The sequence below is a fragment of the Canis aureus genome, chromosome 2 (assembly GCF_053574225.1).
Source record: "Canis aureus isolate CA01 chromosome 2, VMU_Caureus_v.1.0, whole genome shotgun sequence".
Classification (NCBI taxonomy): Eukaryota; Metazoa; Chordata; class Mammalia; order Carnivora; family Canidae; genus Canis; species Canis aureus.
Window position 1 is genome coordinate 44,441,986 of NC_135612.1, and position 13,891 is coordinate 44,455,876.

The window sequence follows — 13,891 nt, forward strand, 5'->3', positions numbered from 1 at the left end:
CTTTCTATAGTGAATAAAGGATAGAGGGAAGGAACATATTTCTAGTGGAATAAAATAAAGTCCCTCTTTTTCCTAATATTTCAATTTTTAAACTTTTTTATATTTGCCCATTGCCCTTCTTATATTTCAACTATTTTGATCACTTATTTTTCTCTTTCTCCTGAGCCAAATGATCTGTTACAGGACTTTTTAAAATTTATTTATTTTTAATTTTTCATATCTGAAATTTCTTTTTAAGTATGGTATACCAAAGAAAATAATCTCCCTATTCAAACTCAAGATAAGACTTCATATTCCACATAAAATAAAGCAACCATTTTTATTTCTGTCAAATATAATTTAGGCTCAATCAGCACTCAGAATCTATGTTGCCAATTAAACAACGGTATGCTTTAAAATGCGAAAAAAAAATCGCAGGGACAGATAGACACAACATAGAAAGAATCTGGGAAATAAAAGAAACATAATTGATGCACCCTTCAGTCTCCAGCATTGATTTCTATTTATTATTACAAACTCTTCAAAACACAAAGATTGGATGTCAACATGTTATCCTGGAAGCATACAATTGAAGAAAGAATTACCTGCATGACTTACTTCATAAAATTTGTTTACCAGAATTGGAGTTCCTCGTTCATTTCAAAGGACTTTGAAGTAAGAGGGATAAAGATGATTTAAGCTCTTTTTTTTCCCTTAACATTTTACTTTTGAGATTTACCAGACTTCAGTTACATAGATGCCTACTTGACAACCAGGAATCTCAGTAATACGAGTGAAGTGGTAAAATGGAGTTTGCCTAAACTTCCCTGTAGGCAGAGTGGAGCTCTGTACAGGGCCACTTTTATCAAGCACAGCTAGCTGACTTTGAAAATTCCTCCTGAGGAACAATGATCAGCGGACCCTTCTTACATTCATCTAATTTCCAAGCCTTGATGTGACATATGAAATAAGAAGAAAGTGACAACAAAAATCAATGTGTCTAAATAGTCTTGCTTGGAAACATACCTGTCACTGGCTTAACTCAGAAATTGGGTGGGATATTAGATCTGATATCTTTGTGTTTTTTGTTTTTGTTTTGTTTTGTTTTGTTTTTTACTTCAGAATTTCTTTTGGTGCCTGCAGAGAGAAAAAGGCAGAAAATCTCTCCTCAGCTTCCACAGAAGGGAATGTGTCTTATTAAAAAGAATTCAAAATTGCAGACACATAAAATAAGCGGTGCCTGTCCATTTTGCATTGGGTTTTTATTCTCTTTTATATCAACGTGCTTCTGATTAAAATGAGCCTGGCCATAGCCTAGTGGGATCGCATGGGCTTTTAAAAATATTAACTAAAATAAATCTCTAGGAAGTAAACTTACATATTTGAAGTTATAAAAGTATAACACACCGGAGACTGTGTCTGCGTAACTCCGATAATTTTACCACTGGAATTTAGAAATAGGGTGAAACTAACATTAGACTGAATTTTGAACACAATTATCTCCCAGTAGATTCCCTCTAGAAATATGGTATAAAATCACATGTTTCTGTAAGCCGGCTATCAATTATTCCTCTATTTTACATAAGATTTCTCTTGTCATTAAGTCTCTAAATAGAAAGACATTATGTAATGTGATATTTACTAGTCCTCAGAAAAGAAAACACCTTGCTTCAGTCTAAAGAAACAATTCAGGTTTACTGAGTATATTATGAAGTTTAAAAACTACTTAAATCCTTATCTGGCTAAAAGATATCCTTTTGATAAAACAGTCACCACATCGAGAAAAATTAGCAATCTGAAATTAAACTTACCATGATATTTTATGTCTTTTTTAAAAAAATATACAACTTGCCAAAAAATTACAAAGATGATTGTCTACTTTTAAACAAAGCAGCGAGAGCCATTCAACCTCCTATTCACACATAAATGCATTTTCTTTTCAAAGGATATTTACCCTTTAAGGAGACATTTTTAACCTTGTGACACCATAAAATTCCATGCATGCAAAGTTATTTGTTTTTATTTTTCTGACATTCATTCCTGATCAGATATTTTCCATAGGCTTTCTTGTGTTATTCAACTTAAAGGCACAGTTTTAATAGTTCATTTTAATACCTTGATGAATAGGAGACAATTTGTTTAAAAAATATTAGTGTTGGCATTCTGCAATGAATTACAGAAGCTGAGCAGACATGCTCTTTTGTGCCTTTTTGAATTTCCTTTCAAAACATGTTGAACTACCCAGTATTTGTTCAAATCTACCAAGTTTTAACATTAGCTAAGCATTAAATGAACTTTCAGATCCTAGAAGGGTGTTTGCTTACAACGTGCCGATATGGGGAGGAAGAGTTCAGGTCAAGAGCGGAGAATTTCAGCCCTCTTGATTATAGGCGCTGGCAAGTGAGACCCAAAAGCCTGCTGTCTGGGAGGCACGGGGCACAGCCAGTGCTTCTAACAGTCTCCAACCAGCTGATTTTAAAAGACCAAAGACTAGGCTCTTTCTCAAGTGGCAATAGTTGCGGATTTCCTATCTAACAGTGGCATAAGCCCAATAAAGGGGCACTATCCTGACGACTTACCATGCAATGTTCCTGTTATACCAGACCTAGAGGAGGAAAACAAAATTGACTGTTGAAGATTTTTCTCCTCCAAAACTAATAACATAAATGGCTGACTTATAAGATAAAATGTTCCCTTGAAAGAGAAAAATAAACAACTGTACTAATACTCCATCTTCCGAAGTACTTTGTGAACTCGTTTTTTAAATTCGCAAATACGTTCAAAATGTACAAAAACAAAACTCTGGAAGAACAAGAAGGATAGGGGAGGTTGATATGAGATTCACACGATTTGTTTTCGCCTACGTTGTAAACAGCTAGAGCAGCTACCATCCAAGACCAAAGATAAAAAAGAAAAGGTGGGTATTGGGGGGGTTAGATGCGCACCTTCAAACAAGGACATATCAGGGGCCCCCGAACCTTGAAAGAATACATTTCAACCATCAACAATCAAACAACAATTAATATTTGTGAAATATTGTCTTGAAAACAATTTTGTTCATTGTTTATTTTGCAAAGCTGACAGAATAACATTCTAAATCATGCTCTAAGTGGTACTTTAAGACACACTGGGACGGGGCACTGTTTTTGACACATTGAGGTCAATTGTATGAAGAACCAAGGCAACAAGCCCATCAAACAGCAGTAAATGGAGCTCTTTGTCTTTAAGTTGGGAAGAAGGCGGATGTATTTGATCCTGACAGCCAGCAGCCCTGCAGATTTCTGAGCATAAGACAGATGGCAGTGCAACCAAGCTAGAATCCAGACCTTCCCTCTTTCCCTCTGGGTCTAACTCCTATTATCCACTTGTAAATTAACCTGTCAATTTATCAATCAACACCATCTTGATTCTCCCCTGTTCCGAAGCCCAGCCTTGCCGTGAATTTGCCTCGTAAATAACTGGGAGCCCCGTGTTTGTTAGTATTGTGAATGAGTTTATTATCACTTTGATGGCTGCTATGAATCACAAATGCTGCTGAGAGGCTGATAAGAAAAAGTACATGCACACATTAACAGGGTTGAAACTATTTTGGAGATAAAAGATGGACTAACTGTGATAGCAAATCATTTAAATTGAAAAAAAAATGACTAAAAATTGTATTTGTGTGTGTATGTGTGTGCGCACGCGCATGTGTGTGTTGGACACCTCCACTCCCTAGCTTAAAGTCAAAGTGAAAGAGAGAAATGAATCGACTTTCATTTGGACTGTTCAAAAAAAAGTATCTGCAAGACGACATTGGGGGACAGGGTGACTCTCAGGTCTTTGGGGACGACTGTTTTATTTTGTGGTCTAGGTGCAAAGTTCAGAAAATACCAGGCTCTATTCTAAATGACTAGTCCGCCAGTTTTGTTGTTGTTGTTGTTGTTTTTTTTTTAATAGATGCTGCTTGGGAACTTTATAAAGAAGACAAAAATCTAAAGTATGTGGGTAGGTGTTTATTTATATGCATATTAAATTTTCTCTGAGTCCTATATAAAACTACCTAGAAGTAAATGGGGCAGTTTGGAAAATTTAACACATTAATAAACAATTAATATCTAAGTGCTAATTATTTTGCTTTCCCTTGTTGCTCCTGAAATAGTTTATTATTTGATACTTGAAATTACATTTAAGTCATTTTATGTTAGAAATTCTTCAACAAAAGCTACACATATTAAAATCTACATTCAATTACCAAATCCTATGTTGCCTACAATTTCTAATAGTTTTTCTAAACATGATTATTCTGTGTTGTAAAATATCCTATGAATATAAATCAATGTTTTTATAGAATACACAGTATCATAATTTGACAAGTAAGACCTATATTATTAGGCTAATTCAGCTTATACTTGGAAGGACTATACCAAATAGCTAAAATATAAGTTTAATCACATATATAACTCTTCTTTACAGAAATTTTCAGAGTTTGTAGCAAGTAAGTATAAAAGTAAGACTAAACTTTTTAGGTTCATACACATACATGCTTTCTTTAAAAATTGTATTTCATATCTTATTAAATGTATTTTTCATTTTAAAACCCCATTAGAATATTTCTTGCAATATTTCCAATTTGGTGCATGGGTTTTGTTGGAAGTTTCTATACATGAATCTTAAATACAAGCAACAATGACATTATTTTTTAAAAAACATAGAAACTCACATGTGATATAATTACTGTTTTTATCATGCAATACTTCTATCATTTGTAGGTGATTTTAAAACAGGAAGATTTCTTGGTAATTTTATTGAGGCAGAACACCGTGAAAAACATTGCGAGGCATGACATATGGTTCAAGTTCTCAAACTTGTAAGTCAGAAACAAACTATTAGTTGTCACATGGGAAATACTTTGTCCCAATTAAGGCACTGCATAAAAACAGAATATTCCCTGAACATTATTATACCCAATATGTCATCGGTAGAAATGTGATAAAAAATGAAACTATTTGTTCGAATGCAATTTAGAGAACCCGATAGGTTGTCCATTTTATTCAGCTTATAATTAAGATAGTGTTTAAATCTGAAATGAATTCTATATATGCATGTTCAATAGGCTATAGCACAACAATAAGAATGGAATCACATCTCATTTTATCGTAAATTGTGTAATAAGCGATAAGGTAAAAACTAGGGCTAAAATCCTTCCAGCAAAAAATGAAACAGAGCGACCTCAATTGCCCTAATTCATTCTGCTTTTTTCCTTTTTTTTTTTTTTAAGTCTCTTCATTTTCCCTCTGTTCACATTATTAGCTTACACATGAGTGCATTATTAGAAAATAACAAAGCGAAGCAGGGAGACTTCGAAGGAACGGGAGATAGTTTCCTTCGACAGCTGAAAGGTATTCTCATTTCATTTGTTAGGAGTTGCAAAAATAGTTTTATAGCCAGGGAGGGACAATGACCTCTCTCTTTCAACAAGCTTGGTGGTTGGTCTTTTGATGGAAAAACTCTGGGATACAACATCTGGTAATTTGTGTTACTGAGCTTAGCTGAGGTCTTAACGATGTAAGCAGATTATTCTTGAAGAAGAACAAAAAAAATTCCGGAAGACCCAATGGACTATTTAAAGTTATTAGGCATTGCATTCTAGCACTTCAGAGCTCTTTTCTGATTCATTTTCCCTTTAAAGCTATGCCTTTGGATCAATTTTTTTTTTTTTTAGGTCCACCTCCTTGCAATTCCAGTTGACTTTTTTGGTGGTCCACAGCTGCTTTGTCATTCACACTGGCCTCCTTTTTTTCCATCACAACAGAAATGATTACTTTGCTGATTAAATTTTCTCCTTCAGAACTTTAGGAAGCTCTCCTCCACCCTCGGGAGTCGTTTGCAGACCAGAAGGGTCGAGCAACCCCAAATAGCAAGAGCCAAGCTTCGGCAATTTTAAAGAAAGGGGGAAAATTGTGAACAGGAGCAATGCATGAAGAAAATGGCCCACCCCATCCAGGATCCCAGGCTAAAAAAAAAAAAAAAAAAAGTAAGTAAGAGATGGTACTAATTCATCCACTGTGGGAGCTTATTCCCACAGGCATCATATTGAAATCACATCCAAAGTTTGTGTTTCTACTTTGATAACAGTGGTGTGGGGTCCATGTAATACTGTATTTGTGTTACTTCATGGAGGAAAAAAATACAAATGAGATTAATTGTATAAGGCTTGGAAAGATTGTGGGCACTCCTTAGAGAAAGAAGTACGGTATATCAAAGTAAGACAGTAGAGAAACTTTCATGTGAAAATCTTGTCTGACTTAACTCTGGCTATAAAAATATTACTACGACTTGAACCTTTTTCTCACACCATTACCAAATCAAGGTATAGAACACAAAAGACTGACTCACAGGCTGTTACCCACCTAGAAAGCCAGGGGATCTGGGACCAATTGAGCTACCACCCAGACAGGGAGCTCATGTGTGCACACAGGCTTGCTCGATTAGCACGTGGCTTTGCAGTTATGAACCGAAAAAAGCAATAACATTACACACCAATTTCAATCTCCCCTATGTACACAATCCTTTTGGATGGCAGGACCTTGTCTTCGATCACTGGTGCTTTGAGTCAAAGGGCTTCATGCAGTAGCTTAAAAAAAAAAAAGGAAAGAAAATATTCAATTTCAAAATATCACAAATATTCAGATTAAGGGTTCATATTGGAAAAGAATACCAAACAATTTTTAACCTTAGAATATTCCCTTAAGAAAAACTAGTAAACATTATTTTTGTTAGCATGTAGCAAACTGATGTACAGTGATCCATAGCCTATTTAATACCAGGTATACTTTCCCACTTTATCATATTTTTCCACATGTTGTCTGTACTTTATAGAATTGAGGGTAGGACAGATCTATGACACATTGAACAGGATTCCAGCTCAGATTACTTTTGAATAATGTAAGAGGGTAGATACATTTACATTTTATATTACATTACCTTTAGTTTTGCTTTGCTATATTCTAATTTTATCATATATGAACTGTTCCCAATTAAGGATCCCATTAGGTAAGAAAGCAATCATCTTCTTTCCAACATGCTTTTAGAGGTTTTCTGTTTTAATAAGATGGACATTGAGATAAATATTTTTCAAATTGAGCTAAAAGCTACACTGGTCATTTCAATTTTTTTCAATTTTTGCCCAACATTGGATTTGAATGACACTGTTGGTGGTAACAGAAAGGGTTGGCAACATTATATACTCAATTTACCTCTATATTCAAAAGATTTTTAAAAGATTTTATTTATTTGTTCATGAGAGACACAGAGAGAAAGGCAGAGACACAGGCAGAGAGAGAAGCAGTCTCCATTCAGGGAGCCCGATGTGGGACCTGATCCCGGGACTCCAGGATCATGCCCTGGGCTGAAGGCAGGCACTCAACCGCTGAGCCACCCAGAGTTTTTTTGTTTTTTTTTTTAAGATTTTATTTATTTACTAATGAGAGACAGAGAGAGAGAGAGAGAGAGAGAGGCGGAGACACAGGCAGAGGGAGAAGCAGACTCCATGCAGGGAGCCCAATGTGGCACTCGACCCCAGGACTCCGGGATCACGCCCTAGGCGGTAGGCAGAGGCTCAACCACTGACCCAGCCAAGCGTCCCACTAGATTTTTTAAATTAATAGTAATTGATTTACCTCTATATTCAATAGATTTTTTTAAATTAATGGTAATTTACACTGTGGTGAGCACGTACACCTGAAACTAATGTAACATTGTATGCTAACTAAAAAATTTTTTAATTAGTAGTAATTTACTGAAGTTTACCATTTTCTCATTTCGTTACTAAGATATATAATGCTTCCGATTAGCCACATCAGATGTACCTTGAGCATTTAGTACTTGTCTTTCCATCAGATCTTCCAGTTTCAAATTCGAAGCTGCATTTGTGAAGTTCCACTGCAGGAGGAAAAAAAAGGTATCCATTTGTGGTTATAAGGGCAACTGTATAATCAGGGTATTGGCAGATAAGCAATTGCAAAGAGCCCATTAAAACAGAGAAACTGATGAGATCACACACAAAAAAATAGTTTCTCCTTCAGACTAATCTAGCGAAGTCCTTCACACAAAGTTATGTTCACTTACCAAACCAAAATGTTCTCTGCATTTGGACTGGTTTTTTGGTTTTTGATATTAAAATTTGAAGCCTCACTCCATCTTAATAGCTGATACATTTCTGAATCAGCACATCTCTGCTTGGATTATTGATGCAGACAATGGAACATTCTGGAACCGGTTTGTGATCAGGTGAATTGTGCTACATGAACATAGATTCCATCATGAGACTTCAGTTTTTTTTTTTCCTTGAATCACTCATAGTTTCAACTACTTTCTGTATATGTCAGTTCCTTCCAGTAGGCCAGGGAGGATGGGGAAAGACCTCACTAGCACAAGAACACATTACCTTTGATTGATTCCTCTCCTCAGCTCTGTCAATATCCAGTCATCCATTTTTCACATCCCATTTCCATTCTACCTCCCTACTTCAATCCTTAGAACACTACCCTTAAACTGTACTCTCTTCCCCATGACCCTACATCTCTCACAGACACAAAGTACCCCTTTGATTCTTTTATTGCCTGCTGAGAGTCTTCAGCTGATCACTAAACACCATCTGAATCCTGGGACAGATGTTTAAGGCCATTTACAATCTGAGTACTACCTATCATTTCAGGTTTCCTTTCCAATGTTTCTGGTAAGAAGATCATGTAGTGAAAAAAACCACCAGACTTAGATTCAGGATATTCAAATTTGAATCTAGGCTTATGATATAGCCACTGTGTTTCACTGGGTGAGTTACTTAAACTCTCTGAATTTCAGTTTTCACATACCAAAAGCTGACAAGAGTGCTTTATGGGCCATATGTGAACCCAGATGTGCCTTTTGCTCCAGACAATGAATTTAAATATTTTGCATTATCCATGTGGCTCTGTGGTCATCTGTAAGTGTACCCACATAGCATCTGCACAAGAGGGCAAATGATACCCATATCACACCATATTGCTGGCAGGTTAAATTAGGTAACATATGTGAAAGACCCATGCTGGTGCTTGTTAAGGAAACATTCTCAAAAAAGCTTAACTTAAATTTAATGGGGCAACCGAGTGGCCAGTCAGTTAAGTGTCTGCCTTTGGCTCAGGTCATGATTTCAGGGTCCTGGGCTGGAGACCCAAGTCAGACTCCCTGCTCAGGAAGGAGTCTACTCATCCCTCTCCTTCTGCTCCTCCCCCTCTCAAATAAATAAAATAAAATAAAAACTTACTTAAATCTGAGACTGAATTACTTTACTAAACCCACCCTCTGAGTCCAGTTTCATAGACAAATCCAAAAAAGTCCTGTCACTGTCTATCTCTGGATTTTTGCTCCTACATTTTCTAAGACTATCCTCCTTCCTTCTCTGCTCAGACAAATCCTACTCATCCTTCAGAATCAGGCCAAAATATACTCACTCCATATAAATCATTCCCCAAGTTCCTGAAGAGTCAACCTCCAGCATTGGTCCAAATGGCAGCAATAACCCTCTTGGGCTTGGAATTCTCAGGCCCAGCAGCACTCTTGAGATCTGAGAAACCAACATTCTCACATTCCAGGTGAGAAAGCCAAAGGCCAGAAAATTAATAAGACTAACCCAAGCCCAGAAACCTGGTTCTCTGATCTCTTCTATCAGAGACTTTTTTTTCTGCTTCTCAGTTTATTATATGCAGGTTTGTTTTCTTTTTTTTTTCTTTTTTAAGTTTCATTGTTTTATGTATGTGTCTTATCTTTATTCATTTGCAAGACACTGAAACTTAGGGATGGCTTCATATACCTAATGGATTTGTGTCTCTCATAGACACTAGCCCAGTGCTTTGCAATGTTCAATAAATATTTTGAATAAATAGAGAAAGAAAGGCAACTTTTCATGATTAAGTTCCCATGAGCAGGTGTCCAAGGGCTCAAGGTATAATGACTTCATCCTGTTCTTGCAAAGTTTTCAATGTTTCCAATGCACAAAAATTAAGCATTTGTTGTTCTCCACTATGACCAGGCAATATCTATGTGCTTTAAATGGATCATTTTATTCAAACCTCAGAGCTCTTTGAGGGACTTCCCTTTATTGTCAATTCCATTTTAAAATTAGAAAAACAAATCTGAGGATGTTTAAGTAAAGAGAGCGTCTTAAGCCACCCAGCTAGAGACGATCATCAAGGCCCAAACAAGATCATCCCAACCCACAGCTCTGCTGCTTAACCAGCAGGGTGAGCCAGTCTCTGAAGCCACCATTGTTGCCCTGCTAGATTCATAATGTCCCACATCACACTTGTGCCTGCTGTTATTACCCAGGATAGGAATGTATATTAAACAGCATAAATCATCTTGTCCTATGAAACTTCTCAAGTCAAAATTTCAAATCAGCATTGGAAACCAGCTTGGTATTGACTTGGCCACCTTAGCCGTTTTGACCTGCCCACCACTACTTATCCACAACCCAGCTATCTTGAGGTCACACAACACATATTTTTTTCTATACCAACTCCAAAACCTGCTTTTACAGCTCTCTTCAGCTAACTTAGCACAATTAGCTGAGTTGAGCTAATCCTTTGCTCACCCTTCTTACTGTGGATTCCTCATTTTGTTTTTGTTTCCTTCATTCATTTAACCAGTTAGCCTCAATAAGTCTACCAAATGCTATGCACTGATGCAGTCTTGTCCTAAAGGACAAATTTGATAAAGCAAACTAAGAATGGAAGCCAAGTGGTTCACTGAATTACTGGGTGAGGTATGAGAGACATCTCTGCATCGCACATGATGGGCACACAAAGTCAGCAGTGGGCACCTCAACTGCCTACTGAAGGGAGGGTTAGAAAAACTTCTTAGAGAATGGGTCACTTGAGCTGAGTGTTGAAAGGTAGGCAGATCTCTCCCAGCTGGACAATGGAACAACCATAAAAATTATTTCCTTAAGAATCTTCTTTACTGAAGTTGATCCCCATTGCCATAGCACTACCACATCTCCTGATGGCCTTATTACCTGGGCCTTATGGAGTTTTACCCTCATAGATGAGAATCTCTGCAGGATGAAAACAGGAAGCAGAATACTCACCGGAATAAAACAAAAATGCCTAGAATTCCAGTTACACATCAGTCTTATTTGTTTATTTACTATGCAAATCCTTTGTTTCTTTTTGTATAAATTAAACTATTTAATAACATACAAATAGATAATTCAATGGATAGTACATGATTTCTCATTTATACAAATCAGGGAATTGGGGCTGGAAATAAGATATTTAAATCTGAAAGAAATCTTGGAGACCAGGTTAAGCATTGATGAAACAAATAAGTTCTGGGGCAGCATGGGGGTCAGGGTGGTGCCCGACTTAGGATTTCAGATCCCCACCAGAGAATCAGCTGGAACACTGAAATTCAATATTTTGCCACTATAATATATAATTCTAATTATACTTTGGATTTCTACTGTACAGTATGTCCTATATATAGGACATATTTTTTCACACATATATTTTCCTCCTTGATTGCCATGATAACTCTATATCTAGTGTTAGTATCTTCTGATACTCTCATTTTATAGGCTAAAAAAAAAAGATGAAGCTGAAGATAAAGTGATTTACTCAAGATCACAATAAGCAGCAAAGATAGAATCTGAACAATGGTTGCCAGACTATTATTTCTACTTTTCTTTCCACTCATATAGGCATCTTCTCATGTCTAATCACCACCAGAAGCAAGGATGTGGATTCAGTTCAGCAAAGCTTTATTGAAATTTTCTACAGCAGATTACTATGCTCAATCATGGAGAAAGAATAAAAAGCTAGGAAAGTGGGATTGCTTCCTACCTTCCTGAAGCTTACTATCTTTTGGGAAGCTTTACAGAACAAAAAGATAAGTTTCCCTGGGAGATGCTGCAAGGCTACAGTGTTCTTTTAGCAATAATAACAAGTTTCCACATTAAACAAAGAAGTATTACAAATCTAATTCAATTAGACCAAAAATTTAAAGCTGCAAGGCTACAATGGTCCTTCAGTGTTAAGACCAAGAGTTTTTACATGAAACAAAGAAGTATTACAAATCTAAATCAATTAGTCCAAAAATTTCAGACCATTAGCTGCAAAACCTGAGGCTGTTGTGCTCTCAAGAGAACAATTTGGCAGTGAGATACCACCCACCATGAACCAAGATAATTATCCATTTCCCTGGATTGGGAAAAAAGTACCAGTGGGTGCCAAAACTTATGAAGCAGCTCTCATCAAGGGTATCGGAGCTTTTGCATGTCTATATTCTACCCCAGGGATTTCTATTACAAACATCAAGGCGTAGAAGAAATTCTCACTCACTACGCCAACTAGCAAAACCAAGAATTGAGGCCATGACTCTGTAGAGGACTAGATTCTTTCTTCCTTCTCTTTCTCTTGTCAACTCATTCATCTCAGGGCAACAGGTCAACATTCAGAGGCCAGGAAGGATCGTGAAATTGGCCTCTAAAGGATGCTGTCCCTGCAGTGATTTTGGACTCTGATTCATTAGCAGACGGAGATCTTGAATTTTCCACAATTCAACAGAAACCAGGACTGTGTAAATAGCAAATGATTATAAAATGGTTATGAAAATTTATATTTTTATGTATTTTTGGGTATTTTTAGAAAATCAAGATTGAATTATAAAACCTACCTTTTTTAATGTTGACTAGATATGATATAATACCTGGACAATATTAACTTATTAAATATTATACCAGTCTCTAACGTTAAAGATGGAAGAGCTGTCAGATTGAAAACTTACTGATTGGTTTTCATTTGTCTTGAATCAAAATACCCTTCATCTAGTCTTTAAAAGGAAACTGCTAATTTAGGACAGGAACTAGATCATCTGTTCAGGGGATGGAAAGTATTTCTTAAATAATTCATGGCAAAAATTTACCCTACTTTTGTGATATGAAAATGCCTTGTTGCTTTTCTTGGCTTGTAAGTAGATTCATCTACTTGCCTGTTTTGGTTTCTTGATATTCAGAAGTAGGAAAACCTTCTGAAATTTGAATCATACTTTAGATCCCTCCTGAGTAGTTAAGTGCACACCCACACACACAACTTTTCCCATAAACACCACATGCCAAAGCACACATTAAAATTAGATTTTTCCTACCAAGAGAGCGGGGGTGTAGAATATGCATCACCAGAGAGAAGTACTCCTTTCTGCAAGATGTAGTATAACATGGGCCTTCTTCAGTAGGTGTTAGAAATATAACTCAAACTCCTAACTGCATAATTTCTCTTTCTTCATTAATAGCTCCTCATTCTTCATATACTATGAAATCTAAATCTTCCATTTTAATAAGAAAACATGGATCCTAAATTTTAATTTGATGTTTGAATTGAATGCACATTAAGGACTTGGCCTTTTTTTCTGTCTAGCACTGGATGGTTTTTATATTGGTTGATTTTCATTCATCTTCTTTAATGCCAATATGTGTGGTCTTGGGTTGGACTGGATATACTGCTGAGTGTAGTGAGCTGAGTTTCTTTCATCCCAAAATTATACAATAAATAAGTCACAGGGCTGAAAAGTACAGCATGGGAATATAGTCAATAATATTGTGATAACTTTGGATAGTGACAGGTGGTGATGTCATTTATTGTGTCAAGCATTGTGTGATGCATTAGATTGTCAAATCACTACATCATACACTTGAAATGAATATAATACTGCAGGTCAACTATACTAAAAAAATCCCTTTCTTATACAAATCAGAAAAATTCTAAAATTATCAAAAATACTGCATTCATATTTCTTTAATGTTTGCAAATATTTAGTCTTATAATGAGTACAGGTCCTCTTTTTGGCATTTTCTATGTTCAATTCTAAAAAGACCCAAAGTTTCAGGTCCTACAGA

At 36.2% G+C, this 13,891-nt stretch overlaps 1 long non-coding RNA gene across 50 annotated transcripts in view; it reads right to left on the reverse strand.

Moving 5' to 3' along the window:
* Positions 1 to 8,247, reverse strand: part of LOC144296920 (uncharacterized) — an 87,721-nt gene extending 79,474 nt beyond the window's left edge. For 45 of the 50 annotated variants that reach the window (XR_013363855.1, XR_013363865.1, XR_013363862.1 and 42 more), the window contains exons 1-3: positions 8,089 to 8,247; positions 7,830 to 7,902; positions 6,372 to 6,595 (exon numbers count right to left, since the gene is read on the reverse strand). This is a non-coding gene — a long non-coding RNA (uncharacterized LOC144296920). Of the gene's footprint in view, positions 1 to 4,502; positions 5,975 to 6,371; positions 6,596 to 7,829; positions 7,903 to 8,088 lie in introns of those variants that run through there. The other 5 variants (XR_013363990.1, XR_013364000.1, XR_013363996.1 and 2 more) reach the window with 4 other exon arrangements.
* Positions 8,248 to 13,891: the final 5,644 nt, after the last annotated feature.